The sequence below is a fragment of the Dermacentor silvarum genome, chromosome 2, assembly GCF_013339745.2.
Source record: "Dermacentor silvarum isolate Dsil-2018 chromosome 2, BIME_Dsil_1.4, whole genome shotgun sequence".
In the NCBI taxonomy this organism is placed as follows: domain Eukaryota; kingdom Metazoa; phylum Arthropoda; class Arachnida; order Ixodida; family Ixodidae; genus Dermacentor; species Dermacentor silvarum.
Window position 1 is genome coordinate 241,120,078 of NC_051155.1, and position 18,978 is coordinate 241,139,055.

At 47.0% G+C, this 18,978-nt stretch overlaps 1 protein-coding gene across 2 annotated transcripts in view; it reads right to left on the bottom strand.

Annotated features, from left to right (window-relative positions):
* LOC119442979 (uncharacterized) overlaps positions 1–18,978 on the bottom strand; it is a 422,505-nt gene that overhangs the window by 71,002 nt on the left and 332,525 nt on the right. The gene's annotated exons all lie outside the window — the stretch shown is intronic.

Consider the following 18,978-nt stretch of genomic DNA (forward strand, 5'->3'; position numbering starts at 1 on the left):
ACTGTGTTCTCGCCAGCGCTGCCCCACCTGTGGTAGATAGATGTACTCACTTGATGGGACACCACGGAGCCCATTCATATTCGCGATTTATTCACGCGGCTTCAGTCAAGAGACAACAATTCCTTGTTTGATGAACCTAGAAGCGCGCAGACTTGGAGCTCAACAATGTAGTAGTTGAAGGAAATACTCGACAAAGCGAGCAACTATTGTTTGCTTGTTGTTAATTTGGTGCGTGAACATGGTGCATGTTCATTGGCGTTTTATTGCAAGGTATGTGATCCTGTGCCATAGTTTATTGTTATTAACCAGTTATCTTCAAGAAACCATTGGAATAACAAGTTAGCGCTTGTACCGTCCTTTCTTTTCCGTGCCCCCCCCTTTTTTTTTTCTATTGTCGCGCGGTACTCAAACAACAAAGAGAGCATAACGAATTGCTGCTACGTGCACAGAAGTAAAGTTTGAAAAGTAATCCAAATACGAAAAAAAAGTTAAAAAAAGAAGGCAGCCAATATATCCACCACCGCAAAATACGAACGCCATGAGCGTAAAAAGTAAATAAGGTGAAATAGAAGTATGGAAAGAAGAACGGCGGTATAACGCCTGCCTAAGTATCCGGCGCCCATCGAGAATATGCGGGAGGCAAGGAATAATGCATCAAAAACTTCAGGGCCCGCCAGCTTTCCGATATGGAAATTGCGTCGATCGAGAGGATCGGAACCTTCTCGTCTATGCACATCACAAAGTCAACGGAAGTGCACAATCTCTGCAGCGAAGATAACACTGGTGATGGAGTTTGAGGCTCGGAGCAATGGAAGAAAAAAAAAAGGAAGCGGTAAATGAAATTAGGAAAAAGGTCAGCCTAGTGATGGTGTCCACGCACTCGCGTGCCGCTATGAATCCCAACGGCAGCGAAGAAGCAACGCTGGCAAATCTTTCAGACACAAGTACGTTGCGCCAACAGCAGTCGAAGGATCCGTGAAGTGAGAACAAGAAAAGTAAAACGAGCAAGAGAAGAGAGGCTTGCGGAAGCCTTAATCAATAAAATAAAATAAAAAGAAGCTATTGAGCTATTTAGTCGGCATACACATATGAGAAATCTGGCAGTAGAAAAGAAACAGAACATTGCCGCCTTGGTTAATACACCCGCGCTCTTGCTTTCCTGTTGGCGAATTCCATTGGGAGAAGAGGAGCAGGGCGCCGCGCAGTGCGGAGTCGGGTGGCAGCGCAGTGAGAGCAGGGACACTCGACCCGTCACTGGAATACGGCGTTCATTCTGAGAGCAGGTAGGAGGGCGACGTGTGAGGAGAAATGTACCATGTGACTACAGCAATCGACGTCCCACCATTCTCTGAAGGAGAGCGGCAAAACACGTGTGATCGTCTTGTGATCTGTCGGGCGTAAGGCTGTGACCATTTGCGGCCACGTACTACATACTTTTGTGCAGCGCCGACGCATCACACAACGTTTCTGCCTGCGAATATCATCTGAAACCGCAACTTGAATCTTGAATCTGAAGTTGAGCTCCAGCAGCTTTCGCTGCTGTTACCGTCGAGCGTCTCAAGCACTTCAGCAAGGCGAAGACGCTTTGCTGCCGCTGTCCCCCGCGCATCCGACGAGAATCTAGGCGGACTAGAAATGCCAGGATCTGTCGCTAAATCGCTCTCACTCCTATCACCGACGTCAAAATCGGCGGTGCCAAAACACCAACTACGCTTGGCTGCCGCCATTGCCACTGCGCGCGCCGGCTGAAGCAAAATAAAAAGAAATGAGGAGGATATGACGGTTTAAGTTACGTGACTTCCTCCGTACTCCGCTTTTCAGGCGAGAGCAGTCCGGACTGCTCCCGGCTGCTCTCGGCGCAGCGAAACTGCTCTTGTTCTACCACTGGATGACGGCTCTCCCACTCCTGTTCGACCACTGAAACATGTCGCCTCTGGAACGAGCACTTTCAGCGTGCTTTTGAGTGCTCCTGTTCTCTCATTGGAATTCGCCATGTGACCCGTAGTTTTCTCTCTCTCTCTCTCTCTAGTTCCACTGTTGACGAGTCGGGAGTAACGAGGCAAGCTGGTTAGAAATGGCGAGACATCTAAAGATGACATCATGGTATTCAGTTCTTTCTTAAGCAACAGACAAACGCAGATGTTGCACCCAATCTGAAGCCTTCACGACTCGTCAGAAAAATAGGAGTGTCGAAGTAAAGTATTTGGAGCTAATGCAAATGGACATGTCCAGCATTAATCAGCAATACTGGGGTCGCGGCCTCTAATGGGGGCCTTCGGGCGCGTTGGCGGACTGCGCTGCTCAGTTCAGGCCTGGACCAGCAACTCTGGGCGATCCAGCAGGTCGAGGAAGCTGCCGGGAGACACGGTCTCTGCGCTGGCTCCTAGGTGGGAGCCCAGCGTAGCAATCTGCCGGAAATCAATAAAGTTCTTATCTCTCTCTAATGAAAATGAGCGCAAAAATCGCCAACGCGGTTTCTGAAGTGAAACCCGTAACTAAATGCTTGCGATTTCAGTATTACTACTTTAGGACCCTCGTCAGCGTACACGTTTTGTTTTTATTTTATCGTCTGTATCATGAAAACAATATCCTCTCCGTTTCTCACATAACCCCCGCTCAAAAAAAAAAAAAAGAAAAAAAAAAAGAAAAGAAAGCACACATTGGCTTCGACAGCATACGCCTGCAGCGATATAGTATATTCACAGAGAACGATTGGCTGATTCATGGTTTTAACGGCTCAAGCGAACAGAGGAGCAATGTGAGGCCACAGCGGAGGGCAATGAATAAATTTTGCCCATCTGATTATTACCATGCGCCCAATGCTCGACACATGAGCGTTTTGACATTCTGTCCTCATCAGAATGAGGCTGGCGCGGCCAGGAATCCGACCCACCATCCCACGCGGGAAAGCCAATCAGACACTTGACGTAGAAATGATGAATATAGCATACGGTTATGGTTGGAATGGAAGTTTTCACGCTAGTAGTCAGAGAAGGCAGGTTTTCCGCGAAGCTTCCCAGATAGCTGCACTTGCTCCAGTAACCCGAAAATCCATTAGTTAAACATAAGAGATAAGAAGAGCCCAGCCATAGGCGGACGGTTCCATATGATCGAAGAAGCATTAGCACTTGTTCTGATGAAACAATGCGCCGACGAGACAACCACAGAGCAGTGAACCCTCAGCAACGCAACTTCATTGCAGTCGAATCCCAGAACGCTGAGTCTTTCACAATGTTGAAGCACGAATAAACCTGGCAAGCAACACGCATGCCACACAGCTAACAAGTAAGGAGCGAGATACTTGTATGCAAGACAAAAGTGTAGATCGCCAGAGAGAGAGAGAGAGAGAGAGACAGAAAAGCACGAGAGGGAAAAGCTAAGCCAGGAGCTTAACATAGATTCCCCCACTTTGATATATTAAGCTGCTGGAAAGAAATCAGGGTCATGATCGTGACAGAAACCAAAAAAAAAAAAAAAAAAAAAGAACTGCGCTTTTCTCCAACTTGTTCCTAACGGTGCGGTGCGAGAATACCCAATTTACGGAACAAATTAGCCTGTGCTACAGATGCCTCTATTAACTGCTTTCCTCTCCTTCACCCGAGGTCGCGATTTCGTACGTGAAAACAGCTCCATCTAAGCGCGCGACTTCCCGCTTAAAGGGCAAGCTGCGTTCATGCACTATAGGCAAGAGGGGGTAGAAGTGCGTGCACGAGTGCCGCTGTATTTGTAGGGTGCGGCAGGAAAATATTGCAGGAGGCACAACATGAATTCACAATGAGGTGGAGAAGAGGGATTCAAGCAGACAAAGCGAGCAATGTGTAAAAGAAAGACACCTAACACCAGATCATGAGAACCACTCCTTCGCTTCTTCTTCCTCTTCTCCCCTTGTCCCGTGTTACCGAGCTTGCGCTTCCACTTCATTACAAATGTTTCTCCTCACGCATATTATCAGGCACTGGCACGCGTATATTTACAGTTCGGCTTTTGGCCCAGCGCTCGCGTGCCGACGTTCCGGTTTCTCTATGCATATGTGTGCGCGCGTGTGCGTCACTGCGCGCACGGCTTATCTCAGGTTCACGAGCCCTCTCGGCGCACCTCCTCGTTCATTAACGGCTGTTTCTCCACGCCGGCAAACACACGGGAGGGTGTGTGGCATCTAAATATAGACCTCATCGTTTCCGTCTCTCCGAGAGCGCGCAGGTGCACGGATAAAATTCGCCACCCCCTTTTCCTGCGCAACTTAAACAAAAAAATTAAACACGTTAGAAATAAATGCATAGATATGAAATGCAGAAATGCACGTGAAACACAAGAATACAAAGTTCGCACTTTCGCCAAAGGTGTAGAGCAGCGACCGGAGTGGCAAGCGTTACATTACCCGCAGCAAGTCACGAATGTTTTGAACACTTTCAAATCGGCCTACTATTTGAACAATGCAGCGCCTTGACGTCGGCGTTTGCGCAGTACTTTGGGCTCTTTAGCACGAGCTGCAGGAGCTTGGCGTCTCTGGTGTTGAGCTGCAGCCATAATCGCGCGTGCAGCAGCAGGTTATTCCTAGGTCTCGGCCCATGTACGGCCCATGTATCGCAGTTACCACTTGCCACTCTCCTGCTGCTCTTCGTCACACCGGGTCTTGCTTGTTTCTCAACAAGTCGAGCCGCAGCGTTTCAGTTTTAATTGTCAAGACGACACGATGACGATCGTTTACAGAATGCTACCACGCCGCTAAATGCATCGACGCCAATAACGAAACAGCAAGCTTCATCATATACAGTGGACACAAATACAGATGTGAGCCAGAGGCAAGAAAAACAAAAACAAATAAAAGACGCTTCCTTCTCAGCACGTCTTGGTGATCAGCACTTGACGCTCCTGGCCAACATTTTGAAGCCGTAAAAGCGAACGAAAATAAGAATGGACAGTCCAGCGCTTTTTTCCTGCGCCTGCAGTGATGTTTCGTTGAAGGTTTTTGATAGTTCTTTGTCGGAATTCGCGCCCGCATATCCGGAAGCGAAAACGGTGGCATTCATGAAAAGTGCAGCCGACGCTGCTAAACACATCAGTGAGTCTCTTAAAATATTTTTTTTTCTTTCTTTCTGTTTTTTTTTTTGCTTTCTATTTTTCACCTTCACAGTGTCGAAAGCAAGAAAATATAAAGTACGCCATGTAGGCACGTAACACCAGCAACAAAACGCATACGTAAGACAGGAAGACCGAAGCCACAACCGCCGCTTGCTGCTGAAAGCGGGTGCTGGCTGTGCCAATTCTCCAAATGGAATTCGCAATGCGCGCATGCCACAGGGGCTGGAAGGCGTCGGGAGCGGATTCCTTTCATCGCTTCTAGGCTGCGCCACCAACGAGTGAGCTGCCGCTTGTTACTTCGTGCGTACGTTTTCGTACCATCTTTTTCTGCCTTTTCAACTTTACCACAGCCTCTCGCGCACGAAATATTTCCCAGAGCTGTACGTAATCGAATAATGTCTACTTTTACATAGCCCTTTGCGAAGAAACGCATTCGCCACGTACGCGACGCTTTGACGGGCATCGTACATTATCTGCACCATGTACCATGCATGCTAGGAAAAAAAAAGAAAAAAAAAGAGAGGCGGTAGTTTCCATTGTAAACTGCAGCAACTGACATCATTCAATACTGATGTTCATCAGGTTAAGAAAATCTTTATAGCTATAAGTGCTAGCACATACGATACTTCGAACAGCGCATGCAGAACATACAAGCCCAAGCGCTTCGGACATGTTTAGGCCTCCCGAGATACTCCTCGATAGCTGCAATATACGCCATTGCACAGGAGCATCCGGTCGCCACACATCTTGCCGTTGAGATGCTCACAGCGCACATTCGACACCTTTCACAGCTATCTTAAAACCATTTAGCTTGTTTGCAAGCGCGGAGACCACAGGCTTCATTCCGCGATATTATTTTTAGTCCCCATGTATTGTTACTTACTATCTGGCCTCAAAACTGCGAAGCACCCAACATCTCCATTGTGGTGTCTCCAACAACATCACGTGTTCGCTTACGTTCTTGGAAATCGTCAAGAAGGCAGACCTGTCACCGCTAGCCTTTGAATAAGCATTTGTCTCTGCTTGTCATAAACGAGTCGTATTTTGACCGCGCACACATTTACACAGGCGGTTCCACCAGTTGCCAGAGTTCAGGGGAGCAGTGGAGCCACTTGAGCAGTGGTTGTTCCACTGGACGCTATCTGTATGCAGTTCAAAAACTATCTCGCATTACGACGTCGAGAGCAGCAGAACCTGCGGCTCTCCCAGGTACCATCAATTGCGCGCTACAGCATCCACTTAATCGCTGGAGCAATTTCTGCTATTCAAAGCCTGCCCTACAAATTGTCCAGTTTGTCCTACGTCGTGGTTCGCACGAGCAGCTAGTGCACGAAATAAGGCACGCTCAGCACCAAGCACTCGAGAACGGAGAGGACATTCTATTTCAATAGCTGCCAAGCCGCTGCGGAATTGTCGGCAATAAAAGCGCAGATGAAGTTGTGCACTCGGCTCATCAACAATATCTCCAGGAGCTTATACCGCCCTCGTGAACGGATGCTGCGCGGCAAATTCAATCACTTGCTCACCACATCACACTTCGATAATGCGATTCACCCTGTTTAGTCAACTCTCGCTCGTATTCTTTCGACCTTACTTGCGAATTCACTTGGCACCCGAACTCTCCTGTCCCAAAACAACTTCAATGTGTCGCATGTGATTGGGAGCAGCATTTACGAATGCCTATTCATTCATAATAGGAATGGCCGACAGTGCCGCGTGCATGTTTGCAGGTGTCAAGAGACATTAGAACACCTACTGCCCATCCTTCAACACTAAATGATGCGCTCTGCGAGCTAGTCTCAGTTGAGAGACCACTTTCGGAAAAAAAATCCTGGGCCTTCACATGAGTACTTTTGCATGCAGGCTACTCAAACCCTATGGCTATTTAGAAGGTGAGTGGACTGTACGAACGCTTGCGACTTTTAGCGAACATTCATCTGTGAGCGTGTTCATACTGACTGCCCCAACATTCTCCCTTTATCCCTCCCAAGTGTAGGGTAGCGAACCGGGCGCGTCCTTGGTTAACCTCCCTGCCTTTCCCTCTTTGTTTCTCTCTCTTTTATCTCAAGTATACGAAGAGCGGTAGTCCAAAAAGTCGCAATTACGCCCGAAAGGTGAATTATGGATTGCGATAAGCATGCAAATTAGTAGACAGCTATACGAAGTAAGGATATTAGTTTTATCGGCCGTATAAAGTTGTAAATATTTGCTTACTAACTACATAAACAAGCACGGTGTCACGCTCACGCAGGTAAACATGAACACATCTCGCTCAATGACCACGGAAACTCGTCAAAACGCTGGAGTGAGAAAGCGCGCCAGCGGCAGCGAGCAAATAGACCTTCGCGCTGGTTCTCGTTTCAACGCGAACTAAGCGTCGAAAGCACAGCGCATACGAAGATACCGGCACTCGGCGCATGCACTTTGTTCCCATCGCAGATCGCTTTGAAGATGAGGCCCCCGCGGGCGCTCACTTCGGACGCATCGCAGATCGCTTTCAAGACACGGCACCTGCGCGGCGGCTCCGTTAGCAGCAGCCGCAACGGCAGAAGGCACCCCCAACCCCACCGTCTCCGCGCGCTTCCGGCCGCCTTTCTCTATCGCGTGCGCGAGATTAAGCTGCGCTTGCCGGCTCACGCTCGCACGCTTTCACTCGCACACACAGCGTACGGCGCGCGGCGACGATTTTATCGCCGTTGGACTTTATACGGAACCTCACCGCGACGACGGCGTCTACGGCGACGGCAAAAATGCGCTTGGAGTATCCATATAATTGCTATCGCAATAAAACATATATTCATTATACGGCCGCCACAAGAGTAAGATTAGATAATCGTGATTACATATCATTTAAATTTAATTGCCGCAGCCTTCAGCTTCACAGGCCCTCAACATGACAAACCGTCTACATTAATTAATACTAGTAATACAAAATAGAGGCATGTAAGCACAATCTTAATAATCGCCCCCTACCCCCATACTACCCCTATATTCCGCAGATACCCCCCTTGAAGGCAGATTTCAGCTGGCGTAAGTCTAGAGACGCCCATCCTGATCGACAGCTCTAGATTATTAAAAAATAAGAAAAGATACTTCGCTGAAAACGAACCACTGTCGTCACCAGGTAATTTAGCTGTCGCTCGTCGTACTTTGCCGACAGCAGGAGTCTATTTTTCACTTACCTGCGACATAAAAAGAGAGAAAGATTGCATGAACATTCAATTCACAGAACACATCTGCACTCTAATATAAAAAAGACAAAAATATAATAAATAAGGTACAACTACTAATCAATGCAAATTTAGTAATCTCCCTTTCCCTCGTTCTCACCCTCCCCCCCTCTAAAAAAAAAAAAAAACATCGCACGTAAGAATTCCAACGAGTGCTCAATTGGGAAAAACAACAAAACACACGAACAAAACACAAAAACGCGCCAGTACAATTCCCCAAGCCAACGGTAACGTTTATTCGAATACATCATGACTAATTCAGTCAAAAACGGCTCATAATAAGTTAACCGAACGCTGCTCTGTGGAACCTGTAAATGAGCCCGCACGCACACTGTAGAAACACTTTCTCCACATAGCACCCTTGCGAAAGGCAAAGCCAACATCCCGTAGTAAAGGCAGGGCTTTTTCAAGATACACATCGTATGTTTGCCTGGCGCAGGCTAGCGGCCGCCATTGCTGTATATGTTCTGGCTATTTTGTACGAGTTGCTTTCCATCACGCAAATACTAAATTTGCCACGAAATAAACAACTAGCTTTTGATATTTCTATAAAATCGGGCTTTTCACTACCTGAGAAGAAAGTTATCCAGAAGAGGAAGTAGTCCAACTGGTACCGATGTTTCTCACTTCAAGTCACCCGCAAACAGTAAGCTTGGCAAGCAATGCAGGAAACGCAAAATGATTCTTGTTTTAGGGCAAAGAAACGGGGAAATATGAACCAGCGCTATTGGGTCAGTTACGGTATAGCGTAGACGCGGAAGCCACTAACGACCAGCACTGCTGCTGTTCGTTCCGGAAAGCGGGGGCAAACGGCAATAGAAGGAACGGCAACATACAGCAACCAGGAGCGCACGACGGCGGTGTACAGAGCCTTGCCATTTAGGCATCCATTACTCGAAATGTGCTCGGCATAGCACATGCGGTCAGCGAGGAAGGAAAGCGAAGGAAACCGGTCGTCTGCGGGAACGCAGTAAGAAGGAAACGGACGGCACTGCGATATAACGCCGAGTGTTGCGCAAAAGTTCGTTGCTGCGAACGGCCGCCGCCAGATCTCGAAGGAGACGAAGTGACACACAAACGAGCGCTTGGGGTACATACGAGCTTCAACACGGCCGAGAGTCACGGAAGTCGATCGAAAGGTCGAAACGTAAAGTGCGATCGGATTAGGGTCATGACTTGCGATATGAGGCAATGGTGCAATGTTCCTGGTGAGGCAATTATGGGCGGAGAGGCTGACACAGCGCGTACTTAGCTCACCTTGCGAGATTAAAAGCATGGTCAGACTATACGGTGCTAAGCAAATGTTCCGAGAGACTCAGCCCACAACACATTTTTGTCACTGTATACCAGAGCCTCCGTATGGAAATAACGAATGACAGAAGCCGCTTAATGTCATGACAACCAAATGGGAATACGAAATGCGAAAATTAACACTTCCACGCAGTTCTCGGGAAGGGCATTTCAGCAACACAGGGGTCAGTGTTGCACACCGCGTCCTTACAAACCTGTCGAAACTTCCGCCGTCATCGAAGCAACAAAACATTGTGTCATATTCACGAATAAGTTCATTTATAAACTGCCATCACTTCTGCGGTACACTGCAAGCACGGAAGTAAAGCCGGTCGGAGCTGCAGGTATCCGCAGGTTACTAAGGAACCTGAACACTAGCATTAGTTTCAAGAAAATTCTACCACAATACACGTAACCAAATACACTGGTATCCAAGAATATTGCAGTCCTGCAAGTGATTTCTCATGACCTTCGGAAGAATACTATGTTTAATGCTAGTAAATATGTTAGCCAGTTTTGGGGAGACATAGCTCGAACTAACCTGGGCACTCCTAGAAAATGGACGCGCCTTCAGCACTTGACAGGTTCAATTACGAGGTCGCTCCGTCTACCCTGAAGTTAGCAATAAAAAGGTGATCAAGTAAACTTTAGTTTATCAGAGAAAATCGCACAGTTTAGAGCATCTGCTGGCGCGAATAGCATATTTCCTTTTTATCCTTATTGCACAGTTCAGAAACTTACCGGCAGTTTACACCCCACTAGCTTTATTTTTCAGGAAAGTTAAATGTACTTCGCCATGAAGGAAGCCTCGTCCCTTTCATCTCGCTGGTTTATCTCGCAGGAGCAAAAGTGATGGCGCCATGGAATTCAACACGTTTATTTCTTTTTACGAGCACTGCGACAGTAAATATTTACTAAAGAATGAACCGAAGGATACACGTACTAAAAAGCTTGCAAGACTAACAGCGAGGGGCAGCTTGAAATCGCGGTCAGCCGATCACCAGAAAACCGATACCGTTTATAGTGCAGGCTTCTACAAGGGATCGTGTTTCGGGTACCAGAAATAAAGCGAAACGTGGGGCAGAAGGGAAACAGGTCGACGGCACTAGCGACTTCCCAAATCGCAGGAGAGAAAACTACGTATCCCTTGCTTTCCTTATTTTTTTTTTCTTCCGGCTAGTACCAACGCAAAGCATCGACTTCCCCACGAAATCCCAGGCTTTTATCGAAAGCCCAGCCAGCCAGGAAAAAGAAAGAAAGAAAGAAGAAGAAAGGCTAAAGAACGTGGAGGGCCTGAGGAAGTTTGTTCTTATTTCGAATGTTTTGCCTAAGGTTCGGAAAACCGCAGACCTTTTATTCCTTCTAGTTTAGATTTGTCTCCTGTTGCTTCTTTTCACCTCAATTCAGGCCAATGCAGTTTTTATCATTTGGTTTTCCCTACGCTTCCGTAAATATCCGCAGTGCAACTGCGCCCGACCAAAAAGCCGATTAGCCCTTTGGATTACAAGACATTTGCTGTAGCTACAGTGTCTTCAATTTTTTAAACGGAATCAACCTGAAAGAGAAATCCGTAGTAAAACCAACTCATTCAAAGCGAAAGCAGCGCAGAACATTGCTGGAAGAGGATATCGCCGAACGGATGCCGTGAGCACTCATCATTAGCTGGTCGCTATAGTGAATGCAATTTGTGTCGACTACTCTTATCATTATACATTGAACGCGGTCATTTCCAATGTTTAGAACGACCCAAATGTTCTTCGGCGAATCCCTCCATCAGTTCTTATATAAACATGTGAGATTTAACCGACACATTCATTAGATGTTCTTCTCAAAATGCCGTAACTACTGCTTTTCCTCCCTCTTGTTCTTGCAATATTTCAGTGGAGTTGCTATGTGTCCTAAGTCGGACCCATTCAAACAACAATATTTCATTAGATGAACATAAAAGAGACGCACTCGTCTTGAGGCTGAACCAGTTCCACCATGTCCCATTATTGAAATTCAACAGGTAAGCTTGCAGACTTGAAATAACAGAAACAATCAATACGTTAACGCTTCACATAGATAAAATAAAAAAAGCAATACAACACCCACAGTGGCAGTTTATTGATTGGTTGACCGATTGACTGGTTAATGAATGGATTGTATAAGTGATTTATTTATTTTGTTTACTGCCACAAAGACCAGCGCGGCAGAGATGCCGTATTGGAGGTGAGCGGATCATCTGTGACCATTTGGAATTCTTTGGCATGCACTAAAAGTGAGGCATAGTCGGGAGCAAAAGTGTAGCGTCGACGGAATTGGTGAAAATTTGTATCTAACACAGCAGTGCAACGTGCAATTGTCTCAATGCATTACATTCGTCGGAAAGGCGCAAGTAGGCTGTACCACTTTATTGTAGCCGGCATGCGTCGGAAGCGAAGGGGAAAACAAATCATGCCATCCATAGCCTCCAGACTTTTGCTCGCTACTATAACATGAGGATTTATGCATTCCACCCCAATCAATCTCCAGGCCACGAGCTCGAAAGCAGAACGCCATAGTCACTGAACAGAAACAACGGGTAGAGACAATATCACATACAGGCGACAAGAGCGCAAACTTAACAAGTAGGAAATTTACACTTGACGTACCAGGGCGCTAATGTAATTGTGAGTTCGACATGGAATCAACACTGCTATTAATATTGCCACAGCCTATATATTCATTTTAATTCGTTGATATTTCTCGCTGAACTTTATTTGTAACCTATTAGTTTTACTCAATCATTGTTAGCTGTTCATCTACAGTTTATTTTTACGGTTTTGGTTAATGGCCTTTTCTTACGGGTATTTATGGTTTTATTTACCAAAACAGCTTTTCGGCAGTGGCTATCAATATTCCTTCCACGCTGGAAGGACGCATGTGTAGGTAAGGCATATAGGTCCTTTCTGGAACAAAAAGAATTGAAATAAATTGTACTGCCCCCAACTAGCCGAAACGTCCCTCGAATTCACAAAAACAGTAGTCACTGTAAAATTTACTTACAAAACCAGCTGCCCGACGACTCTATTTGTGAAACGTAGATACGATTTTCAAAGAATGAAAAGCCATCTTCCGGAAAGATAGGAATGTACCCTTGCAGGAAAGTGAACATTCTGAAAGCAGGAGCAAGGTTGCTGTCGTGGAAGGAAGCGACCAATATTACTCGACCGTCCCCTGCAACGCATTCCCATTTTTAAGAGACAGGCCACCTCTGCACTCGGGAGGTTCGCGCCCTAGTATTGTACGAGCCACGCAGCCGACAACGCACAGCGCGCTGGCAAAGGACCGTCGACGCAGCCACGCGAAGTGAGGACCCAGTAGCCCGCCATCGCTATTGCCCCAAACAAGGCAAGCGTAAGAAAGGCAAAGCAGCTTGACGACAGCTGACGCAAACCAAACGGACCACGAACCCCCGCAGCGAGATAACGGTTTTCTCGCTTTCGGTCCATCCAGAGCGGCTGCGACAACCGCGAATTTTGCTCTGGCTTTCTTTTTGTTTCTCTTTCGTACCGCGCTGTGCTGCGAAGGAAAACAACGCGGTCGCTGAAAACACAAAGGGAAGCAAGCCGACGGGGCGGAAATGCGCATCACGAATCATTTTTCTAACCAAACGGGTACGTACTACAAGGCGTATACGTACGGAAAGAGCGGAACAAAACAAAGAACCGTGAGATCGCGCAGAGTTCAGTGCGAACAGCCAGGGAAGCCGGTGAGCACACGACAGCAAGTCGGGGACGGGCTGGTCCTGCGTGCAACGACTGAGCTTGCGAAGTTGGTCGGTATCCACGTCAGCGCCATGATTAGGATCAATGCTGTAAATATATAGTAAGCCATACCGCGACTTTAACAGTAGGAGTGTCGTCTGTTTATTTCAGAATAGAGTGGACTCCAGATGTGAACATTTACAGCTGGTGTAAAGGAGTTGGGGAACTCGAACGACGTCCTGGAGATAAGTACCGCAATGGACTTGCATTCGTGATTTAAAGCTGGCGTATGCACTCTTAAATTAGGAATGCGGGAGCAATTAGATATTATGCCTTGAAATTACGTAGCAGTAAAGGAACATCACTGCCCAAGCTTTCATTTAGGCCACCATTAAGCGCATGTCTGTCCGATCGCGTAGTCACGTGCGCACGGGCAGGCTTATCAGAAGTACTCATGCGTGTGAGTTCTGCACGGTACATGTGCGCAATTGAGAGAGAGAGATTGTGGTTGTGAAGCGAACTCAAGGAAGGAGAGTAGACGGATGCTATAAGGAGATACCCTGTAGAGCAACGACACCTGCAAGCGTTGGAAAAGTACCTTTCTTTGCGTTAATCAATACGCCACGTCGGCGTAGCTCGCAATGTCTAACATGTCCTGAGATGATGGTCATGGGTCGGATACACAACACACGGCAAAACCACAGGCAGCATTCCAAGCACGAGGACGACGCAATCTAATCCGAAGCGAGGAAATTCGACGCGACCACGTGGTATAGTGGGCGCGCCACGTCGTTCCTGCGCCAAGCGAAGGTGTGCAACGCAGATACGTGACAGGTCACAGGGAAACGCGACCTGCATAGAGTTTCATGCAAGTGAGAAAAAGAAAGCTCGGAGGGACAGCGGAGGCGCCGCCCACGTCAATTATGCATCTCATGACGAGAAGGGACACAGTGCCAACCTTTTGCGAATCGGTACACGTGGACCCGGGCGAGTGCGGCACACACACGCCAGCGCCGAAAAGGTTAATTAAGAGGAGAGGGCAGAATGCAACCACAGCGTCGAATCCTCGCGATGCACGGCCAGTGATGCGTAAGCATGCCGTGGTTTCCTTCGTCTTCATTTCCAAGTTTATTAGATATGACTTCGAACGCGTTCTATTCTCCACTGCCACGAAACCGACCAATGGTCAGTATTGGAAGAAAAGATAGGCAACCTACAAAATGCTGCGCGAAAAAAGAAATAAAATAAGCGCACCTGACGTAATTATAAACAGCTAAATAGAACTCAACGCGAAGAAAGAAAGAAAAAGAAAGAAAGAAAGAAAGAAAGAAAGAAAGAAAGAAAGAAAGAAAGAAAGAAAGAAAGAAAGAAAGAAAGAAAGAAAGAAAGAAAGAAAGCGTAAATAGGCAGAGCAAGAGCTGGCCAGGGATGATTGCACGGTGCGCATTGGTGGCAGCAAGACACGGCAAAACAGACATGGCTAGAAAAGAAGGAAGAGAGGGGCTAAAGTGTCGCGGAATAATTGACGCAGACCTGAAATGAGGTTGTTAATTATTAAGGAGTGGTAAGTGTCGCCTGCTAACAAAACATTTGCGAGGAGCGAAAGAAACCCTTCACGCTAGTACCGCTGATGACTAGCTCGCTGTAAACAACACCTCGGGGATAGCTGGCAACCTAAGCTGTAATTAAGCCCCTGCGAGGAATTCCGCAGAGGACCGCCGCGGAGTCATTGAATGCGTTGAAACCAGGACACGGAGAGAAATGCGGTATCGTTCGTTTACTTTTTCTTGTGTAAGTATTTACTTCTTGCATATCGAGAAAGAAATTGAATGCATTTGGGAACGCCATAGTACGTACGAAGTATGGACCATTGTAGTACGGACCATTGTATAAAGAGTACCCTTTTAAGTAGAGCGAATAAAAACAGTACACAGGCCAACATATAGCCTTCACGCTTAAAAAAAAAAAAATTCATCAGTTCCGCACATTTCTTACGTGCGCGAAGAACCACGCCCAAAGCAAAATGAGCGTATCACAAGAAATTCATAACAGTAACTCTGCGTGCACCCCTCTTTGCAACATTATTATATGGTTTATTTCTTAAAAAGATAAATAAAAAAATTAATGGGAATGTCATCCGGCCTCCGTAAGCGCATTCTGCACACCGAACAACACGTTATGAGGATCTATCGCTAACAGGACAAGGACACGGACAAACACATAGAAAACACAAGAAGAAAATACATAGACACAAGAAGAAAACACATAGAAACCGGATAATTAAGCGCTGGTCCTGTTGCTCTGTGTTTTTTCTATTACCTTGCCCTATTTGGCACAGGGTCCTCAGTTGGTGAAGAACCAACTAGACGCCTCCACAGTTCTCCCAAACAGCACTTTAGCGCTTTCTTCTTGCAACTGTACTTAACAAAATAATAAAATAATTGGTATTAGGCTGGTTGAATAGCAGTACGAAAATTAGGACCCGACGGGAGATAAAGGCGATATCAGACAAGCACGACCTTCAGTTTGGGTTAAAATGTATTCTGTGGACGAGAGCTTCTGGTGGGAACAGAGCCTTGCAGGGCAGCCAGTTTACAGAATTACTCAAATCATCCCTTCACAAGACTGCTTAGAAGAGCGCGCAGACCAATGCCAATGACTGTCTTTTATATCTAGGCAGCTAAGTTAGTGCGTCTAGAATCGCCTAACGGGTGCCGTGTAGAATCACCGATGAAGGCAGGATGGCGAGAGGAATGGCGACGTGGAGGGTCCCTTGCGGGAAGCTCACTGTTGCGCTGAAGATTAATGGCGCGTCCCCTTTGCACACCTGACAGCCGGCTTCAGGTACGGAGTCAGAGGTGACCTTCGGGAGATAAGGTCCATATATATAGTCCTCCCTCACTCTGTGGAAAGCACTCCCCCATCAAGAAATAGTTCCTCTCAATTTTAATTATATTCCACGCTGGTCCACAATCACGTCACTGGCGGCTACGCGCCCGCTTTCCAGGCCTCTACCTCCGGATGCGGACCCTCGACGGGGGGCGTGACATCCCACGCCGAGAGACTGGTCCCATTCATGTTTCCGGTAGGGATCGCGGTGCGACGCTGGGCGTCATTCTCCGAGTCTATGTTGGTGCCGGAGTTATTCTTTTAGATACGACTTTTTTTTTCTTCTTATTCTTCAAAGAAAGCCTAGGTCATTAAAGTATACCGTCGTTCTATATGTTCATTGCAGATACGGCAGACAGATAGCAGGCCCGACAACATAATCGTGGCCCCACGGGTTGCAGGAAAGCATGTTTTATTTCTCGCTCGAATGAATAAGTGCTCGCAGAGGAAAATACATGCAAGGCGCCACGCGGCGTCGACGATGTCTGGGACATTAACATGCAGCACTCTCACATGTAGACGCGGGGGGATCTTTACGCAGAGGCACAGAACTCGCTCTACAATCCCCCCCCCCCCCCCCCCCCCAAAAGATTAACTTATCACTAACGCTGCCAAGAGGGATAAACAAGGCGACCATGCCAGGCGAAATTCGCCTATGCTCCCACCTCTATCCTCCCCCTCCATAGCACTTGACATCACAAAGAGCTGCATCCTTTTTTATTTCATGCATCTACATTATTTCCGATTCGTGTCGCTTCCAGTAAAAAACGCGATCGAAAGAATATAAATGATGTGCGCCAAGTGCTCGCAGCTTGTGCGTATCCACGGATATGCATGGTGGCCGCGAGTCGATCCCGCTGTACACGCACTGCCCAACGACGCAAACCCACACCAAAAAAAGTTTTTTTTTCCCCTCTACCGGTGACGTGCAGCTGCTTCGCTTATTGGCGACGTTCGTCACTTTAACAGCATTATATTATTTTATCATTACCACAACAAAGCATGTTTCATCTTGCAGTCAGTCATCGCTGAATAGCTTCAAACGTGACAGAACGAAAAGATTGTATTTATCGTTCTTAATACATTTTGTCCGCCGTTATACAGGTAATTCAGAAACAATAAAAAAAGTTGTGGCCCACTTCTAATGTCGTTCCAAATTTCAGTGCGAAGAGGCGCATTACGACAAAAGAGGAAGACACAAAGACACGCGATAAGCAGCACGAATATTATCGACGACTGAGAACGAGATGCACTGTCACGAGAAGCAGAGCAATTACCTTTTTCCTAAAATCGTTAGCCCACTGTGCGAGAGAATTACCGATTCGTGAGAGAGCCGAAAAAAAAAAATGAAGTGAACAGGCGAATGGTAAAGGTGATACGACAACCAGTTCGAAAGCCAGGCGGGACCCGAAGCCCAGCGCGTTTCTTCTCACAAAAGAGAGTCTCTCCCCCTCCGTCCGCACTCTGGTTTAACGAGCTCAGACCGCGACACTGGACGGATATGCGCGGCAACATTCGAGCATCCCACAAGAACAACCGACGGATAACCCATCGTTGCTCTGAGCGATTCACTTCCATGTGCGTTTCGGATCTCCGAATTCTTTTTGTTTTTGCACTTTACACCAGCTCTGATCTAACACCCCCTTCCCCTCCATTTCGTTTCTTTTTCCCATTTCCCTACACTCTCTCAATCGATTGATGCGGCGGTAATCTAAGCTCGACGAGTAAACGACGCCGCAATCGTTCGTACGAATAGGAAACGAACGAAAAAAAGAATGAGAGAGAATAGCAAACGATGTTTAGAAAACCCTTGCCAGTTGATGAGGTCACTTAGTGAACGACAAGAAATAGAAAAAAAAAGAAGGTTGCAAAAAGAAAGAAAGTAGAAAGAACAGCTCCACTGCCACTAATGGCCCCTGATCTCTCTACAGAACGTCAAGCATTCCTGCAAGGACCGACAGACGAGAGTGCTGCCGAGGTATGTTCGGCACGCCAACCGGTAGTTATCAACCACTCAAGTAAGGCTGATATTAGTAAGAGAGTTCTAGAATTGCCATACTCCCGGGCGAGGCAACAAACAGTTAACAAGCGGTTAGCAAAGAAATAAAAACAAATTTTCAGATCCAACGCGATCTGGGAATCGCTTTAAACGAAGCTTTCTTTTCTCTTTCCGAACAACGCTGTTCTTGTTTAGCGACCATTTGCAAGTACAGAGCTCACGACCAAGCTGGACCAACATTTTCACTGGGCAGCACCTCGCTCAACATAAACGTGCGGCGCTCGAACATGCGGATCCCACAGATGACGATGAAGTAATATCGGCGACGGCATGACGACGGCTGTTTGATGACGATGGAATATCGAAATAATGACGACGATAGCATGACTACGGCACGACGACAATTGGATGAAGATGCTGGAATGATGACGACAAATGGATGATGACCAATGGTATGACTACGAAAGCATGGCGTCGACGGAATGGCAACGATGACAGAACGACGGCGACGGAATGATAATGACGGCAAGACGACTGCGTCGTGATGACGACTAAATGACAACGCAATGACGACGAAAGAGAGAAGAACGGCAGAACAATGACGACGGCATTAAACGAAGGAATGATCCCCATGGAATGAAGGCGATGACGACGACAGGTGTGTGTTGTAGCTCATGTCCGCACTAACGTATCGTAACGTAACGCTGAGAGAGTAGACCCCCCGTATTCATAAACGCTCCTCGACTTGAACTTGACTTGC